Source organism: Chelmon rostratus, chromosome 23, assembly GCF_017976325.1.
Source record: "Chelmon rostratus isolate fCheRos1 chromosome 23, fCheRos1.pri, whole genome shotgun sequence".
NCBI lineage: Eukaryota > Metazoa > Chordata > Actinopteri > Chaetodontiformes > Chaetodontidae > Chelmon > Chelmon rostratus.
Window position 1 is genome coordinate 15,097,818 of NC_055680.1, and position 21,689 is coordinate 15,119,506.

At 42.5% G+C, this 21,689-nt stretch overlaps 1 protein-coding gene across 1 annotated transcript in view; it reads right to left on the minus strand.

Moving 5' to 3' along the window:
• Nucleotides 1-18,408, minus strand: part of zgc:109889 (uncharacterized protein LOC553542 homolog) — a 37,802-nt gene extending 19,394 nt beyond the window's left edge. The window contains exon 1 of the mRNA XM_041965319.1: nucleotides 18,205-18,408. The gene's annotated coding sequence lies outside the window, so the exon portion shown is untranslated. The remainder of the gene's footprint in view (nucleotides 1-18,204) is intronic.
• Nucleotides 18,409-21,689: the final 3,281 nt, after the last annotated feature.

The window sequence follows — 21,689 nt, forward strand, 5'->3', positions numbered from 1 at the left end:
GAAGCAGATCACTGTTAGGGAAATTCTGACAGAATTTCCAAAACAGAACCTTAAAACGCAACAGAGACGGTTTCCAGATACGTCACTTGTGGAAAGCGATGATCAAATTAGTGACCAGAAACAGGCAATAAATGTAGATTCAGCACTAACTGCAGACTGTGGCTTTAACCTCCCTACTGAAGCAAATAATCATGACAGACAGAGAGAGAGAGTGAGGAAGAGGAGGCGAACACGTGAGAGGAAGCTGCTCGGCTCTTCTGGGTTTGGAGTGAACTCTCTATGTGGGACACGCTTGTTATTTTTGGGCCATGGTTCTGTGTGTGTGTGTGTGTGTGTGTCGCACGTGTGTCTCAGAATTAAAATATGTGTGACTTCTTGGTACGTGTGTGTTCTCACTGTGTGCATATGTGCATGTGGGAGGTGTGTGCGTGTTCCCAGGTCAGCGCTCTGGAAACGAGCCACTCTCACACCGTCTCCCACGCTTCTAATATAATCACTGGCACAATTAGTGTTTCAGGGATGGGCCAAACGAAGCCGAGACAACAGAGGTAAACAAAAAAGCGCGGCGTCGATTCTAAATTAACACACTCGTCAGGCACAAATTGCCTGCGCACACGTTCACGTGCTGCTTAATTTGTTTGTCCAGACTGAACCACGCGTGCCCACGTTAATAAAAAGTGACGAGTTTGTCCTCCTTACGTCTCTCTCTGGCGCTCTCCCCTCCCTCTAATAGCTTCTGACATTCAATTACACAAACCACCTCAGATCGCGCCGGCTTGTCTTAAGAGTGTGATCGAGCTTCACCGAGTGTGTGTGTGTGTGTGTGTGTGTGTGCGCCAATATCCACCCCCTCCCTCCAGCTGTGGTAAATAATCTAACACCAGGGCTGTTTAATAATACATAAACACTCCTCCTCATCCTCCCCCGTCGCCTCAACAGCAGCTCTTCGTCTCTTATTGGTCTCATCTGTCCGACCCTTCCCCGCATTTTTCTCGCTTTCCTTCGTTTTTTCTCGCTCTAGATCTTCTGGTGTCATTAATAAATCAGCGAGGGTGAATATCTCTTCCTCTCACTCCCCGGTGTCCGACACAGAGTGGGTATTCCCCATCTCTGAGCTGATCTGAGTGTGTGTGTGTGTGTGGGATAACGGTGGGGCTGTGTGTTAGAGATGCAGGCCACACAGTCTGGGCTTGTGATGTTGGTTTACATGCATGAAGTGATGCGGATCTTCCCCCTCTCTGACACACATACAAACACACCCTCCGACTTCATGTTGACCCAAGGCACTTACTCGACTCACACAAACCCTTTCAGGTCAGCTGCAGGGCAAAATGGCATCAGGGTGGTGTGATAGCGCCTGATACAAACACACAGGAGACAAAGGACCAAGAAGAGGGGCCCAAAGAAACACCTGTAATGCAGCTAGACATCAAATTCAGTTTTAGTTTCACCTCATGACCTCTGGTACATTTCTTACTCCTCTTTTAAATATAAAACATCCAGTCTTTCAAGAGGGCCACTATGCCAGACTAGGAGACATGTCAGGCTACAATTTGTACTCTGATCAATATCAGATGCCAACCTCCAAGACGTATTAAGGTGATTGGGCAAGAGCGACCAGAGACAGATTTCCTGCCTGCAGGCATCAACAAAAACCAACAGACTTTGTGCTCAAATTAATTATTTGCACTCATGATTTAGCATAATTTATCACCTTCATGCCATTATTCTTGTTGTGCATGAACCCTTCACACTCACTGTGGGTCGCTTGGATATAATACAGGTTTATTTTGTATTTGGACTGAGACCTGTAAACATACTTCAACTTTTAGCTGCATTTCTTCAAGGTCCCTTAAACATATTTTACATGATAAATGAACTAAAAAGGATGATGATACAGCTAAAATGCATCTTGGAGAGCGCCACAAATGTCTTTAAACTTGTGAAGGGCCTTGTGAGGAATCTTACACATACTAGAATAAGTTGTCTTCCACCGTGAGACACTACAAGTGTAAAATTGTCCTTACTAACATCCTCTATCTGTGGGATCAGGCTATTTACACGCTGACCTCATGTGGTCTGATCAGTTCTGTTCAGAGATTAAACATCTCAGAGCATTGACCTAAATGACCAAATGATGGTAAATTTCACCGAGTTGACTTTAGAGACTTAATAATTATAGCTAAGTTACATGAAGTCTTTAGTCTTAAGACTTTTTGGGACCAGCAGACACAGAGGGAAGGAGAAAATTAACAAGATGTAACAAGAAGAAGGAGAAGCGAAAAAGTGTGTCGTGGAGCCATGGGAACGTCGCCATGGTAACGCGCCCAGGAATCCGCTCCGCTTAAAAGTGGAGCTCGACGCGACTCCGAAAATAGTATGAAAGAGAGACGGAGAAAAGGGGGACAGGGAGAGATAAGGAAGGAGAGAAAACGGCAAGGTAAAGGGAGGAAGGTTGGACATCCCTGTGAAAACCAGAAACTTTAAAGTAGGTCTCCGGAGGATTTACAGCAGCCCGACACCTGCAGAGTTTCAGGGCGCAGCACTGGAAATGCACAACAGTGGATCTGGTCTAACAGTTCAGGACGTCAAACTCTGAAAGGACACTCGTTTTGGGACACTGCTGAGAGAAGTCGTAGCCGCATGAATTACCCTGTCAGAGGGTGTTAGCCGCTGGCTGCTAGCGTGTTGAAAGAAGGCGAAGACATGTAGAATGTAGCAAAAGCCACAATGGTTCAAACTAATGTCAGCAGAGATGGTACAAACCTGATTCAACCTGTTTACCTGTGGAATGTTCCAAACAGGTGTTTCTGAAGCGTTCCTGTGCGAATTTGTTTGAAACGTGTTGCTGCATCAAATTCAGAATAAGCAGATATTTTTAAAAATCAATGAAGCCGATGAGCTAAAACATTAAATATATTGTTTTTGTGCTGTTCTGACTTGAGTTTATGTCAGAAATTGAACTAGTTGTATGAGGCTGATAATGGAGGCCTTTAATAGAGGTCTGGAGATGAACAGTTTCCGCCCAGTGCTTTGACTTTGATTGATCAGTTTTAGAAGGTCACTTGGGTTTCTTTTGCAAGGTTGCTACCAGTTTCCATTCCTTCTTAAAGGAAGAGTTTGGTCTTTTGGGAAACACGCTTAGCTTAGGTAAGATTTATAGGAGGTCACCGCCTCTGGCCAAGAACAACTTAATTAAAACAGTAAATTAGTGAGTTTTAGTGGTGCTGGTAGGTGGATTTCTTTATTTACGGTCAGGGGCAGGCTAGCTGTTCGCCAGGTTTCTGGTCTTTATGCTAAGCTAAGCGGCTGCTGGGCCGGGCAATCTTCTCATCTTACTCTTGAAAAATCTCTTCCTTCCTAATGGTTCAGTTTCTGACTTAACCTTTCAGATCTTTTAAATATTATGTTGCTTCAATTTCCCCGCCTACATCTTACAGCTGGTACTAAGAAATTACATCTAACGGTAAGATTTATTCATGCTACCATGCTGCAGCAGAGACCAAAGCAACATCATCGTCAACGGATGAGTCAATCCTTCATTGGTGAACAGAAGTGGATACTAATTACATCTTCACCTCAAAGGTCGTATGAACGTCAGGACAATTAAAGCATTTCAAAAAGCATCTGGTAAACAGGAAGTAAAAAGTTTTTTAAATTCCTCCAACTTTGTGTGAGATTTGACTGAAGTATGACTAAGCTGCAGATACAACAGTCGCAACTGAGATCTTCTCTGCTCTGCTTTCCCCGCCCCATCTTCTCGCTCTGCCAATAGGAAGAGAACCAGGAAGTTTAGATAAGGTGGGGGTGTGGCCAGCTAGAGTCTCTCTTTGGGACCATGCGGCCTGTTCAGGTGAGTTTGCGTGGTAAGACACAGAGTTGGCTTGTTTTTTGATCTTTTTGGTTGTTTTCCTGTTTTGTCTGCTTCTTGAAGGAAATGTTAGGGTTTGTTTTCCTGCTCTGTTTGCTTTTTGAAGGAAATGGTAGGGTTTGCTGCTTCTTGAAGGAAATGTTAGAAGAGGCTGTTAAATCTAGTCTGTGGTTTAGGCCTCCACCTTCAGCACCTTCTAAATTTTCCACCCCCTACCCGAACAAGGGTCTGTATCCAATCCCTACTTTCATCTTTTGACTCTACCTCTTTATTTTCTATCCCCTACCCGAACCAGGGTTTGTATTCCCACCCCGCTTTTTCTTGGTGCAGTTGGTGAGAGGCAGGGGTAGATGATGGTAGTGTGGCAATCGGCAGTTACATGTGGCATCTAGGCCTGTGGTAGCATTGTAGCAGCTAACAATAGCTAAAGCGGTGAGAGTATGATAGTATCTTAGCAGTTAGTATTGGTAGCTAGCAATTAACATTAACAGTATAGGTGAATCTAGCGTTATTGTCTTCTTCTGTTCCTCTTAGCAGGTAGTGGTTAGCACATAACATTAGCTAAATGGTAGCATCGGAACTGTATTGTCTTCTTCTGTTCTTCCTAGCGGTTAGCAGTAGCATTAGCAATAGTTAAATGGTAGCATCGGTACTGGCCACTACCTGGAGCATCTCTGGGTCAGTTGAACGTGGCGGTGCTGTTTGGATTGTGTAGGAGCAGTGTGAACTGGCACTAGGGGGGGTGACTCTGGGACGCCGGAGTTCACTTCCTAACCTCCTGGAGGTGTAGTGGGACTAAGTAGGCGAAACACTGTTGAAGGGAGGTTTCCACCTGATGACCCCCAGAGACGTGTTAGGAATCACTGCTCTTTGGCAGGTATAGAGGCAGATTAGAGCTCCAAGGTTCTTCACTGAGAATGAATCCTCTTTTTGAGCACAAGTATCTTGTGTTTAAATTAACAAGAGGATCGACTTCCTGCAGTAACCACGGGGACGCTACTACACCCGCCGTGACACGACTAATGAGCTTCTCTGGGAAAGCATCCAAAGTTCACGTCTTGGTCACGGCTGTTTGTCACACTTCTCCCTCGTCTGTGTCTACATTTAACTAATCTTCCTCCGTCTCTGCTCCTCCTCATGTTTGATGGCTGTGGGTATAACAACAGTGTAATCAGATGAGACTTTATCCCTCTGATCCGAAGCAGCCTGTTTGTGAGGAGGTGCTAAGACATTGGGCCAAACAGCCCCCCCCCCTCCCAGGATTGGCTGTTGCACCCAAACACCTCCCCGGGGAGGAAGGGGGCTCATGCTGATGGGCTCTGTCTGGTCCACTTTGTAGTACATTTCAAGTATTTTGGGCATATAATTAATCATTTGTGACTCGTCTTCTGTGGATTTCTTTATATACAGGACTGTCTGTGTGAGGCAGACAGATAAAGATGGAGACAGTATTAATTACTGTCCTTAATCAAACTTATCATTCCTGCAGGCGGTCGGGCAAGCATCAGCTAATGCTATTACTGCTCCGTCTGCTCGGCCATATAAACACACACACCTCCCACTGTGCTACACCAAGCCTCAGTCTGTTCTGAGAAAGGTTAACAACCCGCCCTCCACCCTCTCACACTCAAGCCTCCAGTCCAGCTCCATAGGAGGGACCTGCAAAGTCGCAGTTAATTAGCTTCATACAGTAACTAATGGAAATGACAAGCCATGATGCTTTATGATGATATAATCAGATGATATACTGCATGAGGGACCGAGTTCTATTCCCTTTAATGCGACCGCTAGCTGGTTCTGTATACTGAAAGCTAACATGACATGCTACATGCAAGCATGTATATTCAAGGGGCTATGTACCGCTAACAGATTAGCTGCACTGTAGCTTCTCTGAATGACAGGAATAAAGGCTGGTCAGACTGACAAAACCTCTATTTTTCAGAGTAGAACAGAATATTTAATCCTGCACTAAAGAGCTGATCCGATGTGGATTATTAAAGGGTTTCTTGAGTCTACATCTTCATAAATCACATAAATTGAATGCAAGATTTCACATTGCGACAGCTACATGCTAGTTGCTGTTAAGTCCCGAACTAGCTGCATGCCCCATTATTTAAACACTGCAGCTGAATCCTATTACAGATTATTTCACAAACATATTTATAACACAGGATTAAAACTGGTAAAGGTTTACCTGCAAATGAAGATAAAACATGAGAATCACCAAAAAGGGATGCAAGTTTTCACATGACAACACAGCATGCTGCTTAAATTAAAGATGGCTTGCTTTATCAGGAACCAAATTCTGTTGAATTCAAAAGTAAAAAAATGGGTCATCACCGGAGTGGCACCTCAAAATCACTTGTATCTGTACCTTTTCTTTTTCTGTTCACAATTTTGTTCCTTAAGTATTAGAATTTTGTATTTACCCATTCTTTACAGGATGCATTTTATGCCTTCTTGACGGTAGACAGAAGAAAGAAAAAAAGAGGTGGAGAGAGATGCAACAAAGGTCCCCAGCTGGATTCAAAATGGGAACATTTCAGTTCACGGTCAGCGTTTTAACCCCTGAGCCGTGTGGGAACCTCAATTTTTTTATTTCATGAAATGAAACACAACAAGGGTCAGCAAACCACTTCAAAAAGTCAACCACAGCACACGGTCACGCCAGCGATACGATACACGCTCCACAAGCCACCGAGTATACACTGTCACATACGTCCCCCTGCAGTACGGTGTAAAACATGCAGGCTAATTAGCACAAGCAGCGCAGCTCATGTGTGAATAAAGAAGTGAAGCTTATGGATGCTAAGAATAGTGGCGGAAGGCGAATGTATAATTAACAGTGTTATCAGGTCGCTCGGTGATGTAAATGAGTAAAAGACAGCAGGACAACAGAGGCTTAATGGAGGGTTGCACTGCATGTGCTGTGACACCTACTTTTCTGTGGATTAGGGTTGTTTTCCATAAAGACTTAAATGTAATGTGTTATTTTCAACGTGACTGCTTAGTTCAGTTTGTTTGTGTTTTCAAGACAACGTACATTAGCAGTTAAATAATATGTACAGAAAACATGGCGATTTAAATGAAACTCAAATCAATTTTTAGGAAACTGCTTCGAATTCATACATTTTATGTCGGCTTCATTCAAGAGATCAAAGATATTTCAAATTCAGATGAAAACAACCAATTAAATATGAAAATTATCTAATTTGAAGTTTCCAGTTTTTCAATAATCAAGCCTGTTATTCCAAATTTCCAACATTTAAAGAAGAGGCTGCTATATCCCGAGTTTTAGTCCTAAGAACACTAGATCCTACATTTCCCATAATGCAACTGGTAAACATTTCCTTCATTCGGCAGCCTCTTCCCTCTAAATTCCCACTGCTTTCAAACCCAGACCTCCAGTTTGTAGCGCAGGCTTTCTGTTTGACATTTAAGACCCAGGCCTAGGCCGAGGCAACCCTGATGACATCACTGTGACATCATCAAGGTCATTTTTTAAAGCTCTGAAAAGCTCCTCCAGCGCCACGGAGGACACTCTACAACTGTTGTCACTGAGTAGTACTTCTCATGATGAGTACATTGAATTTCAATGTAAAATCAGTGCAGCACCCCTTTAATAAGAACACTTAACTGCAAGTAATGACTTATTTTGCATAAATATTGATAATCCAGAAATAGAACTATTAACTATTATCTACTAGTTAAAGGCATAATTTAAATTAATCCGACTCAGTCATCACTAATGAGAAGTGTGTGTGAGACCTTGAAATTTTATTATTTTCTTCATATTTTGCTGTGCTCGGGACGTTTCTGGGCTCGCAGCCAATAACAGGTGGAGGCACAGGTGAGGTCGGGACTTTATATAAAAGATAGTGACCAGGTGCAAGACAGTAAGCAGCAGACACACAAGAGGAAGCTACAAAAATAGAGGACACAGCGCCAAAAAGAGCGTTGGTCTGGTTTTTGAAGGATGGGTGGGCACCCGTGGTTAGCTCAGTTAGCTTGAGAATCAGCTTTTCCATTAAAGCTGCCAAAACAGTCACTTGCAGTGCAGGTACAAGCATTAATATTTTATTGTGTAGTTTTATGCATTGTCTTTATTTTTTTATTTTCATCCTATTATCATTATCAAGTGGATTTTATTCTCCTCTGTTTTATACCCATTTTGTCTTTTCTACATAAGATCATTATTATTATTATTATTCCTGCACTGTATACCTTCAAAAAACAGAAAAACCTATTCAACAAACAACAAAGAAAAAATTCTTTGTTGAAAAAAATTTTTTTTTTTACTGTCCTTGTGTATTAGTGGGAGAGAATTTGCAAAATATGGCTTATTTTCATCCTCTTAGATGTCAGCTGGGTGGATTTTGACAAACCAGAACATTTTAAAAGCCACAGGAAAATATTTACGACTTTTACGATGGCAGACGTCACTTTTCTGGATCAGGTAAGGCTTCTCAGTTAATAACAAGCAGTTTGAAATCCATGTAACATAACAGTGAGGGCTTTAAATCCAGGCCTGACTGACAGGCAGTGAGCACACGGCTATGAAAACAGGACAGTGAGCCAACACAGTGAAACAGAGATAATGTTTTATTCTGAATCGGGATTACTCTGGTTTCGCTCTGCGGGCCGGGAAGCTCTTGGCTTGGTCGTACGCCAGACGTCGGCCTACAAAGGCGAACGACAGAGAACAAAGCAGATGTGAAAAAAATAAAATAAATTAAACTGCAACGAGCTCTCAGCTGTATGAAAAACGCCTTGTTTTGCTTGATGTCACCAAAACGGCAGAAAGCCGGCTGTGTTTGATGTTCAAACAAAACGAGGGAGATCGTTTAAATTTAAACCGCCATGATTTCAGCTTCATCTTCACCCCAGCCCCCCTCCCAGACACACTCCGACACTCTCGCTTCCTTCTTGGCCTCCTTTTCTCCTCCTCTTGAAACCGTTTTCCTCCATCCTAAACTCTCCAGCTCCCTCATGCCCCCGCCCTCCTCCAGCTCCTCGCTCTTTGATGTCTGTATCTGTTGATGCTCTTGGGTGAGGAGCCATTGTACAAAATGATCACAATTACGATGGCACTTCCCCCCCTCTTTTGCACTAATCCTCCCTAAAAACAAATTATGCAAAAACGTAGCGAGAGGAGAGAGGAGCAGACGAGAGATTTTACACTTGCCTCCTCTCGCTATCTTTTTTTTTTTTTTTTTTTTTTTGGCTCTGTGGAGTTGTTGTCATGGTTTCTTTGGAAGTATTTTCATTTTTGGCTGCATAACGAAGCCATCGGAGCAGGGCCGAGAAGAGAGAGACGAGAGTTTAGACTGGGGCAATGAAGTTCTGCAAAAGATCTCAGTCACTTCATTGTCTCCTGTGTGTGTGTGTGTGTGTGTGTGTGTGTGTGTGTGTGTGTGTCTACAGTACCTCTTAACTGAGGGTGAATGCAGATGAAGTGTTATGAAACAGCCACTTTAATGAACAGTGAATAAAACATGTGAGACAAAAGAGCCAAAGGCACAATGACGGCCGTGCACACGCACACGCACACACACACAGTTCCCATCCTGACAGTCAAATCGTATTTGCAATTCATTAGTGGTATTTGTTTTTATCTACTCGTTGTACCAGACGGGCGGAGTTTACCACAGTGCTCCATGCAAAAAATAATAATTAAAACTGCTTGTGAATGTTTTTCAGTTATTCAGCTCAGGCCACGTTCAGGGTTACACTGACATTCAAGTGAGATTAATACCTTCTATACTGGTTTGTATTAAATGACATTAATGACCTCCCGCTGTTATGATAGCGGATCTGAGGATCGGTGTCGGTCCATAAATCCTGGATCCTCTTTAAAACTGCATAACGGTCATCTTTTCCTAGTTTCAGCTCATTAACTACACATTCATTACATACTTTACATCAGTGCCAACCACTTTCCCAACGTGGCCATTTGTTCCACTTAAATGTACTAGAGTACAAAGAATCAGCAGGTAATCCATCAATGAGCACTTCCTGTCTGTATATGTAATGCGTGCAGAGAACATTTTCAAAACTCTCCTTGGTGCTGCCTTCAAGGACAGGCTGACGTCTGAAGCTTTGCTAAGGAAAAACATTACACTAACTCTAAAATAAACACGCCAAGCTGTTTGCTGTGATGAATGTGCTACAGGTCTGAAGCTAGCCCAGAAGCTAAGGCTCAGATGCAGTTTTTAATAACGTTGTGGCTAAAATAAAGCAACTACTTCCTCGGTTTTTTACTTCAAATACTGAATTTTTCCGATAGGAGGATGAACTGTTCATTAAAATGCTGCTGATTGGCTATTGTTCACCTCATAATGGGTCAGTCTCAATCCTCTGAAAGTTGTTTTCACTAACGCTGTGTGGGCGCATGTCCCAGCACATAAATCAGCACATAGCTGTGACAGGGAAGAGTTAGGGAAGTAGGGAAGCCGGAAGTAGCATTAGCTGCTAATGCTAGCTAAGTCCTTTTTTTGTGATATCTGTCGTATCTCCAATAGTATTAATATACAGTATGTACTAAGAAAAATCACCTAAGTGCAGCAAAATCTCATTTTAATCTAAGACATTAAATAGTGCAGCAGCTAAAATACAGGTATATAATGTATAATATAAAATATTATAAAACTGCAGTATACAGGTAACTAATAGTAAAATGTATAAACTATAATGTGAACAGGTTGTGGACAGGTACGCATATATTCAGTATACTGTGATGTATACATATATAAACAAGTAGTAATAAATAGAAGTAATAAAGCGTAAACAGGCTGTAAACAGTAAGTAATCCGTTAAGTAAGCAGCTGGAGCCAGTGCAGTATTATTTACTGTACCCATAATAAAGCAGGAGAGGCTCGAGTAATGCATACATTGATTTTCCTGATGATTGATGAGCTTAATACCATATTACATAAACGTGTCATAGTTAGCAGAGGCACTTATATCAACATTATATACTCCACTATTAAGCACTATGGGAAACCCTGAAATGCATTTTGCTTTTAGCTAAAGGGCTAAAACATGTAAAAACACTGGAACGGTCCTTTAAAGAGCTTGATTTTGACTGAACATCAGCAGAATAAGGCTTTTCTAGTCCACTCTATTCTCTGCTAATGTGGCTACTAAACAGGTCAGCCACAGAATGAATGCAATGTTTCTGAACTGTATTCAGCCCTCCACTGTGTGTGTGTGTGTGTGTGTGTGTGTGTGTGTGTGTGTGTGTGTGTGTGTTGTGAGAACCCTCCTCATGCCCCTCTGCGACCCCGTCTCTCACAATTAAATGTGTTGGCGTCAGCACGATTGCAACAAGTCATCCGGCAGAACCATGTGACCTGACACACAGACACACACACAGACACACACACACGGCAAACTGGGTGTACTGGTGCAGGGACAGGGGACAGTATAGGGCCAGGCACTGGGATGAAGGCAGGGAAAGACAGGTCACATTAAAGCTGTGATGTGATGTGTGTCCCAGTTTCCCTGCTCCCACTTTAAACTGGGGTAGATGGGACAGGAGGGAGGCTGACAAAGAAACCAGTAAGACACCAGGAAATGTTGAGAGGCTTGTGGGCTGGTAAAAACGCCAAAATAAATAGTCATCTACCTTTAAAACTGCACAAACATCGGCCTGTTTGCACCAAAAATATAATTTTGAAAAAAACACTGAATGTACATAAACAAGCTGAAGCTAGCATGCTAACAAGCTACATGGATTTTGCAGTGAGGTAGTGTAGGCCTCTGAAAAGTGACGTTCACACATCTGTTGACTATGTATCATACAAATTTAAATATGCAATTTTCCAGTAACCTTAACACAGGAACTTCAGGGATTCAAACAGATTCGGGATGTAATTCTATGTTTCTATGTAACTCTAATGGTATGATACAATCATGATACGTTGCCCACGAAAACGATGGTATCATGATACAACGATGCTCCAATACTCGAAAGATTGCAAGACAATTATCTACGATACATCAAGATGTATGAAAAAAAAAAAAAAAACTCACTCACACACACACACACACACACACACACACACACACACATACACAGTTTATGGGTAAAATAACTGGAAAGAAATGTTTGCTTTTGGTTAAGCTAGTGTATAAAAACTTGACAAATCAAAGTTTACCACAGTGATGCAAAAAACATATAAAAAGCCAATACGGTCATTAAACAGGGCTGCCTGTTGACTCAGATTGTTTTATAATTGATTTGGTAAAATCTCTGATAACAGACAAATTGTACTGTCTTGCTGTATATATCGTCATATATCGTACAAACTGGAGAAATGACACATATAGTCATATTGCCGAAAGCTGTGTTAGTTTCAACTGTAATTGACTTATCTAAAAAACTATGCTACTTTAAAAACCTCAGACTCAAAGCTGTAATGTTTCATACATCACTACTATGCTCACAAGCTGCAGAGAGATATCACAAAGGGAGGGTATGTGTGTGTGTGTGTATGTGTGTGTGTGTGTTATGGGTGTGTGTGTTTGTCTTGCCTTGAGGCAGCCCATGAGTTTACTTGATTATTCCAAAGAGTACTTCCCATCACTTAATGCTCTGTGACAGGCTCACAGACAAACTACAATGTGTGATTTCCTGCTCAACATGTTGTATGAGACGACTTCAATCTGCAGCGAGCGCGACGTGCTTTTCAAAAACACGCCAGCGTGGGAGTCTGGTCCGACCCCCAGTGACAGAAACCGCACAGAATTAGCTGTTTTAGCCCAAATGAAGTCCTGCTGCAGCGTAGGAGCACGTCTCCGCTCACAGGAAGTGAGGGATTGAAAGTTGAGTGAAATCCAAGCTGTCTGCTGAGCAGCAGCGAGGCAGGAAGCTTCGCTCGCCAACGCTACAGCGTCCACTTTCTCTTCTGGTCCCTGAGCTTGAGCCTATATTGTGGAGTTGACTGACATTATCTAACCTGGTTTCTGGCTGAAACTGCGATTTGGATTGGACGCAGGGCTGCAAATAATTACTATTTTCACAATTAATTAGTCTATTGTTCTCTGGTTAACGATAAAATGTTAAAAGTTGTCCATCACAAGTCCATAAAGCGGAAGGTGATGACATCAGATTGAATACTGCAAAAGATGATTTGTATAAAACAGACAAAATGAAGCAAAATCCTTACATTTCAGAAGCTATGATTAGCGAACGCTGAGCACTAATTAATGATTAATCGATTATCAAAACTGTTTATGTCCATCAGCTAACTGGTTATGCACTAGTTGGAGTGACTGATTAGTTTGGGCAACTTGCAGGAGACAGATCAATGACAAAAAGAAGCAGCAGCAGCTAAGACATCTTGACTTATTGGCATGAGCAGGGCTCAAGCTCCAACAACACTAGATCCTACATTTCCCATAATGCAATGCAAACTCCATATCTGGTTTTTAATGTAGGATCTTCTGTCATGATTTTGTAATGACAAGTACACGGACTTTGATGTGCAAAATCTTATAAAATTGAGACAACCTTTCCTGAGGTTTGAGGATCTGTGAGGATCCACTCTGTTGAAGCGCCTCTGAGCAAGACACTGAACACTAAAGGCTACCTCCGGCCTCCCTGTGGGCGGAGGAGAGACGGATCGGTTTCACCACAGGGATCAATAAAAAGCATCATGTTGAAGATGTGGTCCTACCACTTAAACTCCCTTCATTTTAAATCACAGCAGTTAATACAGCATACACACACTCAATCAGCCGCTCGCTCAGGTCGGCGCTGGATCGATAGCTGGGGTTCAATACAGCCACCAGCACATGTGATCGCCACGGCAACGAACCAGCCTAGAAATGGCCAAGTAAGCCCGACGTCCTTGGGTGTGGCGTGAAAACGTGAGGGTAGAAATAACGGATGAAGACGCCGATAGTGTGTGTGGTTTTAAAATAAACCTCACACAGCGGCATTAAAGAAGCTCAGAGACACACAAAGCAGCGACGGACACAAAAGGAGGCACGCACGCAGCGGCTGATCAGCGGCCGCGCCGTCAATAGACCGGCCTTGCTTGCACTTTGCATCGTCCCACCGAGAGTTAAAGCAGCGAGGTCGGGCGACCAGGTGGAAGACGGACGACACGCTCTGCAGATTCTGGGCGAAACACAGCCGGGCGACGATCCCGGCAGCAAGAGAAAGTGCTTCAGAAAACATATGTTTCCAGACAGTAATAACGCTGAACAGCTTCCTCTTCCTGTCTGCAGCTGAGGAGTTATGATGCATGATAGACAAAAAACTTCATGGGAGAAAAATGTGATAATGCTACTGAAATCAGAGGAGGTCAAAGGGTTGCTTTCAGCCAATTCATTGGGAGGAGGCAGACATTTTCACATTCTATACTAAGTGGCTTTCGCTATAACCGTTTTTCTGTAACTACGACATCGTTCAATGGGAACGGAGTGAAACATGCTGTATGGAAAGCTCATGACGGACAAATTCTATTCAATGTGTCAGATGGTTATTCAAACTATGAATAGCCCCGGAGAGGACCTCTAAGTGGCCGCATCACTCAGCCTGAGTGCACCCTGAAGAGGCTGCTGTGTATCTTCAGAGTTAATTCAGACCATTAGCCGCAACGAGTCGCACCGAACACGCGTTAGAGGAGGAAATCCGAGGAAGGCCGGGATCTGTTTAATCCATTCACCTGGTAACGGTTAAAAATCGACCCGATCTGGTCCAAAGAGGAAGCTGAGGAACAGAACAAGCTCCTCGGGGAGGAAGAACAGAAAACATGCCTGCATCTGGAAAACGTATAGCATTGTTCACCTTCCACTGAGGGACGGACAACTCCTGAAATACAGATTAGTGTGAAAACACGCCGCTTTCCTCTGGAATCCTAATCATCCTCAGTGTTTCAGCAGAGAAACAGCTCAGGACGAAGCAGCAGCTTTAAATCCGCAGCACAGACTCTGCAAGGTGTTGGCACACAAAAACACACAGAGCAGGATGGAAGGCTGTTGTCAGGTTGGCAGCAGTCCGTTTTCTAAACGACACAGCCGACATTTTATGTATTTACATGCTGAGTGGTGAGACCGAGAGCCTAAACCTCAGGTACAAGCATGAAATCAAAGTTAGCCTGATATTCCACCCACCTTCACTTGTAGGGGAGCGACAGAGCGCTGCACAGAGGCAGTAAGTTTTGTTTACGCCAGAGCAAAGAATGACGAGAGCTTCAAACCAAGCCTGCATCAAGAGGACTCACAGATGAAAAGAAACAGAAGTGAAGCAAACGGAGAAAGACCAAAGTGATCAGGCTTGTTTGATACGAACTTAAAGAACACACTGTCCTGGCACATGACATGCAGAACGTGTTCCTCGCTAAAGGATTGGCAACAATGTTCAAAATTATCGTTAGGAAAACTGAGATATTCTCCTGATGTCCAATAAATCAGTGTTTAAACCCAGAACAGATTCCTCTAAAATAGGGAGGTCGTTGCTTGGCTATTTCAGGAAGTAAGCTAATTTACTTTCTGGCTTTAAAGTTGCAAAGCCAGACACTGCTCTGATGTCTGTATGGTAAATATGAAGCTAGTCCCAGCAGGCGATTAGCTTAGCCTAGATTAGATATACAGGAGAAGCAGCTAACCTGGCTTGCTCCACCAACCAGCACTTTTACATTGTAATAATTAAGCCGTTCTTTTTGTTTAATCTGCATACAGACAGGAACAAGCTGTGTTTGTGGAAAATTACATGTTGCTAGCAAGCTAACCACCTGCTAGCTGTAGCTTCATATTCACCATAGCGACATGAGAGTGGTTTCAATCCTCTCACATCACTTCGTATGAACAACAACAGCATCAGCAGAATGATTCATGCCTGCAAGTGTGTTGCTAAATTAGCTTCTTTCGATGTCATTTTGGAACAAGCGTCCTCAAAACAACATTCGTACTCTCCCATTCAAAAACACATCATCACTAGTGAGCCGTACTGTACGGAGGGTTTAGGACGAGACAACAATATGTTCATGCAAGCCAACTAGAAATTCCTTTGGGGGGGGAAGAAGCGTGCATCTAAAAAGCGCTTGAAAAACCAGGAAAATGCCCTTTGTGCCCCCAGCAGCAAAACATTCCTCTGTCAACCAGCACAGCATCACCCCCGCTTTGTCTTTGCTTCTCACTCGGTTAAGTTACTGCCTGTGTGTGTGTGTGTGTGTGTATAGTTATGCATCTATGTGTGTTGTGCTGTGTCCCTGTTAGAGCCTTTATGCTTATTTAGCGCTCAGCCTTCTTTGCCTTCCTTCCTCGATGATTCGCTTATGTAAGGAATCAGCGCAAGCTTGTCTGAGCACTGTCTCTTATGAATACAACTCTGTACTGTACAGCAGCTTCACACACACACACACACACACACACACACACACACACACACACACACACACACACACACACACACAAAGGAAACCTATTATCTAATCACTGTTCACCCAGGCCAGAGTCTAGACTTGAAAGGACTCAGTTGCTGTTCACAGATTGGACTCAGTATACTTGTTCATGACAGAACGGGCATTTTCAGTGGTTAAACGTTAAATAAAAGCAGTTTTAATGAAAGGGGTTTGAACCCTCACCCCGTTCAATGACGCTAACCTGCCCTGCAAGTTCTGAACAAACACACTGTATATGTATATATGTATATTGAAAACAGCTACACTCAGTTTAGTAGATGCATCTTCTTCCTTATAGCCCCACTGCACATGTCAGCCTCACTCTGACAGGGCTCAGATCAGTGGAGGGAGGTTTAGAAATGAGAAATAATGACGTGACAGCGCAGACTTCACCATCCTGCACTGATGTCTGAATATGCTGACACTAACATACATAACTGGGAAATGTGCAGATAATTTGGGGGTAAACCACTAATTATTCGGTCTGCAAAATGTCAGAAAATAGTTTAAAAATGTGCTTGTTTTGTCTGATCAATGATCTAAACCCCTTAAGTTTTCCATCTGCATTGCTATTGAACAGATGCTCACATTTGATTAATTAAAATATGGGAGTTTTTGGCTTTTTTTTCTTCATTCGTGACTTAAACAATTTTTGTGTCTTTTGATCAGCTAATTGATGAATTCTAGTGTGAACGATCAAGCCTGAAAAACGCTGAAAACTTTTATTCCTGTAATGATAACGATCATAATTAAATAACATGATGATGTCTTATAATATTGGACAATTTCTCAGTGTTTGTTTCTGGTAATTCAAACCGACAGCTGCTTGACTTCTGAGCTCCCTGATCCACTTTAATGATCATTTCCCCCTTGTCCCTGTAAAATATCATGTAGGTTTATAAACCACAAAAATCCAGGTGAGCTCAGCCCAGGTGGATTACAGCAGGCCTTTTACAACCCAATGTTATTCAGTTTCCTGTCACAGAGGAGTGAAGAAACCAGAAAATATTCACATTTAAGAAGCTAGAATCAGAGAATTTTTACTTTTTCTCTTTAAAAAAATTGTACCGATTAATCGATTATCAAAATAGTTGGCTATTAATTGAATAGTTGCCCACAAATCAATGAAACCTTGCAGCTCTAGAATCAAGCAAGCAACAGGAGCAACATCGAGAGCAGCAGCAGCAAAACGAGACACAGTAATCAAATGCTCGCAGGACAGATGGGAAGGTACAGAATGCAGAAGGTCGATTATTCAAAACTAATATATGTCACTTAAATATCTGAATAAATCTAAATATGTTTGAATGCATTCTGAATGCCCCAAAGGACAGATACCTGCTTGAATTTCTACCATAGAATAGGGTTGAAATATATGTGCATGCACAAACACGTTTAAGCCCATTCATTTTGTGGTTTATGACATTATCTCTACACTGAACTCCATTTGAAAAACGTGCTATTTTAGCGCTCTATCGACAGACAGAATGACACACACTAATCCTCTGCACGCCTCCTGCATAAGCCCCACTGCTCTCTTTCTGGTCGACGTGCAGCCTCGAGCTTGCTCGCTGCCAAACCCTGTGACACATCCGACCAACTGGTGACATTTTGTTGCAGGAGAACAGAGACACACCTGACCAGCGCGGTGGAAAACGGCGGCGGTCACGATTACATGGGTGGGTGTGGGGGGTGGGGAAGGGGTGAAAACCTGCCCGCCTGCCTGCAGATGAATGGGCTCTAATTAACAAGCATGCAGCCCCTCTGTGCGTGCGGGGTGCATTGTGTTTTCTGCCTGTGCGCGATGCAATAACAAAAACAAACGCACCCTCCCTCTCCATCTACGTGCGCCCACAGGAGACATGTGTCCACACCAATACTGTCACATGCAAAGCCGATTTAAAATCCGGTCAGATTTACCTGCCTGCGGTCTCTCCCGTCACCTGCTTCTGCTTCTTCTTCTTCTTCTTCTTCTTCTCTCGCTTATTTAAATGGCTCTCTCAGCTCCTTCTCTCCTGCTCTGCATTTCATTCCAGGTCGTCCATGTTCGCAGCTCGATGGATGGAGCGAGGTGGAGGCGGAGGAGGAGGAGGAAGAGGAGGAGAGAAGCCTTTGAAGTGAGGAAATCTGGGTCCCTGCTCGCAACCCAGCTGCGTGGACTGGATTTATGTCGTTTCCAAGGCAGCGTCCGTCGAGCTGACCCGCGTCAAGCTGCAGCCTGGTGTTAACAGACACCACTTCCGACGTGCGTTTCAAAATAAAAGTTCGAAATTAAAGTTGCTAAACTGAAGTGGAAACGCAAAATAGACAAGAAACTGTAATCTATCTTTGACATAAAGCCTTTTCAGATTATATTATTGATCTTCATGCACACCGTTTGTTCTGTGCTGAAACTCTCTTACAAATTAGCTTGTCTAACCTGAATTTAAAAGCCGAACCAGGTAAAGTAACTGCCAATAATCTTTAGTTGGGTGCATTTGTTGCACGTTTATCTGTATCATCTCTGTCAAATTAGCACATATCATTTTAACAAAATAAATTAAAAGCGCAATATACATATTACTAACAAAGGCCTTGCAGTGTTTTAACAGTTGTTGTCTCTAACACTTGTAAGCATTACTTGTGTATTACAATACAACATTAATAAAGAAAATTCGTTTTAACAAATGCACTGCTTTCGATGTATCACACATTAATATATTTCATCCATGTTTTTTCAAGTGGCTAGTGTCTTTTTCAACAGGAAGTGAAACAAACCATCCCTAATTTTCTTTTTATTAAGGATCTGTTGATGAAAGTTCTACTATTTATTTATTTATATGCAGCTTAGTTAAACCTATATTTAATAAATTCCATTTTGCTTTTATTGTAAATAAAAAGCAACTTAATTGTCAGGTTTTTAGGTACAACTAGGTAAAAAAAAAAAACGCATTTTATTACATCTCTTGGGTTCATGTTTGTATACTAACTCCACAAACTGAACTTTAATCGCGCATATTGTCTTAGGCTACACGTGGTAAACAGCTTTTAAGTTTTACCCTCAAGCCTCAGTTAATATCAAATTTTTCGCTTGTACTTTTGTTCCAATATTGTGGATACAGTGAAGTTAGGATTTAAGGTCCTGTCTCAAACAAACTTAGCTAGCCCTTCCACGTAGCGCTAACGCTAGCGCTACAGATAATGCTACTGCTACACTGAAACATCTAAATTAATCACATTACTGGCATTTTGTGCGCTTATACTTACGTACTACTGTACAAACGAGAAATAATCGTTTAAAGAGACTTTATGTTGAACGCTAAATGTCTTAACTGCTGTTATTTCTCGTGGTGCCGCCTGCTAGCTTGACGCAGCTCAAACGAACCAGGGAGATGCAGCAGATCGGTGGAACGGCGCATGCGTATCCGAAGCGCTGCGACTCTTGCCGGTGATAGCCGAGACCACCACCCACTCCGTCGAGCGGCGTGTGTGAGCGGGTAGAGGCGCTTCTGTATGTAGATGTAGACACGTGTAAACAAATGTGAAAGATCATTTCTATTTAATTAACGAACTAAACCGTAAAGCAATCATCAGACATTTTTTAAATTCCAGCTAAACCAGGTAATTATACCGACTTCATTCCACCTATTTGATAATAAGACAAATAGAGATAGACAATATAATAAAATAATCCTTTCCTCTATATCAAAGGTGCATGCATGGACACGTTTAATTTAATTTTAAGACATTTTAAGGTGTGTATAAATATAATGAAAGCCCATTTTCATAAATAAAGTCTGTGTTAAAGTCGCACAGGATTTGATACATTTTAAATTAATATTGCTCTTAAAAACACGCATTGCAAATATGTCGACATGCCACTCAGCAAACCAGCTGTGCCAATGATAAACTAAACCATTTTAATACCTATTTTTTATGTTTACTATAAGGAGAAACATTGTTTTCAGTCACTCACTTTTGGATCTAGGCCTGCTTTTAAGACCCACCTCTCACACCTGTTCACCCAGCCCTGACCAATTCGACCACCTTACTGTGCATCAACAACGTGCAGGTCTCTTAACATCTCGGTAACATTTCAGTAAGATCAGTGTGCAGCGCTGTGCAGCCACGGTAGGTCAGACTCCTGCTATTCTGCAGCGTCACCACACAGCGGCGCTGTTGCTTCGTGTTTGAAAGGCCTCCGCAGGCTCTGTCGCTGTCCTCGGTGCTGACTGAAGAGAGGCTGCAAGCAAAGTCTGGTCGCTTTCTGTGGTGGTGATTGAGACTGCCAAGAAGGTCGACCTGTGTAATAGACTGTAAAATCACTTTGAACTCACCATCACTATTACTGCTACCATATAATACTGTGCAGCTTCTATTTATTCCATTGTGAGATGCATTTCAGAAGACTGCTGAGATCAGTCACTGCCCAGGGAAGAAACACTCTTGTTATAAAAACCAGAATGTTTTGCATATTAAGTTTATAAATTAGACTCAAAGACCTGCAGGAAACTGTCGCAGTGTGTTTATTATTATATGTAGTACTTTGTCGGACTTCCTGGTTCGCTTTGTTGTAGTTTACTGTTGTTAAATTGTGATGGTCTGTTTTGGGTTACTGTGGTGCCACCATCTGGCTGGATGTGGTAATCACACCTGGTCGTCAGGCTGAAAGGGGCTGCACAGCGCAGGATACTTGTCTCATATAACAAGTCATTTATGACCTTTATCGACCTCAATCTGTGTGAAAAGCTGGGAAACGTCGTGTTACAGACATCTGTGGCTTGTTAATGGATAAAGTCAAGTTTCACTACACAGCAGAAATGTCAGAGGTCAGAGAAACGGTATCACTGAACGATATATCACAACACAAGAATAACACAATAGTGCATTTAATCAATACCTTTTGAGCTTGAAGGCTTTATTATCTTGCTTACAGCGCCGTCATTCATTGTTAAAAAGCCGGAAATGCATGTGAGCCTCTTTACACTTCAATTAAGTGTATCTTGTTAGGAATTTCAGCTGATCGCTGTTCATATGCAACCCTGGAAATTCAATTTTTACGCTCATTTTGTGCAATGAAGCTCTAGCTCTCACACGTTGGGCCTCTTTAACCAATCAAATCATTTGAAACTCACACAATGCATAGGCTATATAAGTGTCACATGACCACACTTAATGTACAATATGTCTTAGCACTTTATTTCTAGCATACTTACCTATTATTAAACTGTGTATCACTTATTCCTGCAAGGCTCAGTGGGTCAAGCGTGACACTGAAACACAGCCAAGGCTCAGGGTTTGATTAGCTCCGATTCAGCTCTTTTCACTGCGCTGAAGCACTTTGGATAAAAGCTCCCACTGATGGCCAACGTGTGCAGCAGAAAAGGACATAACAGCAGAGCGGACCCTGGAGCTGCGGCCGATGC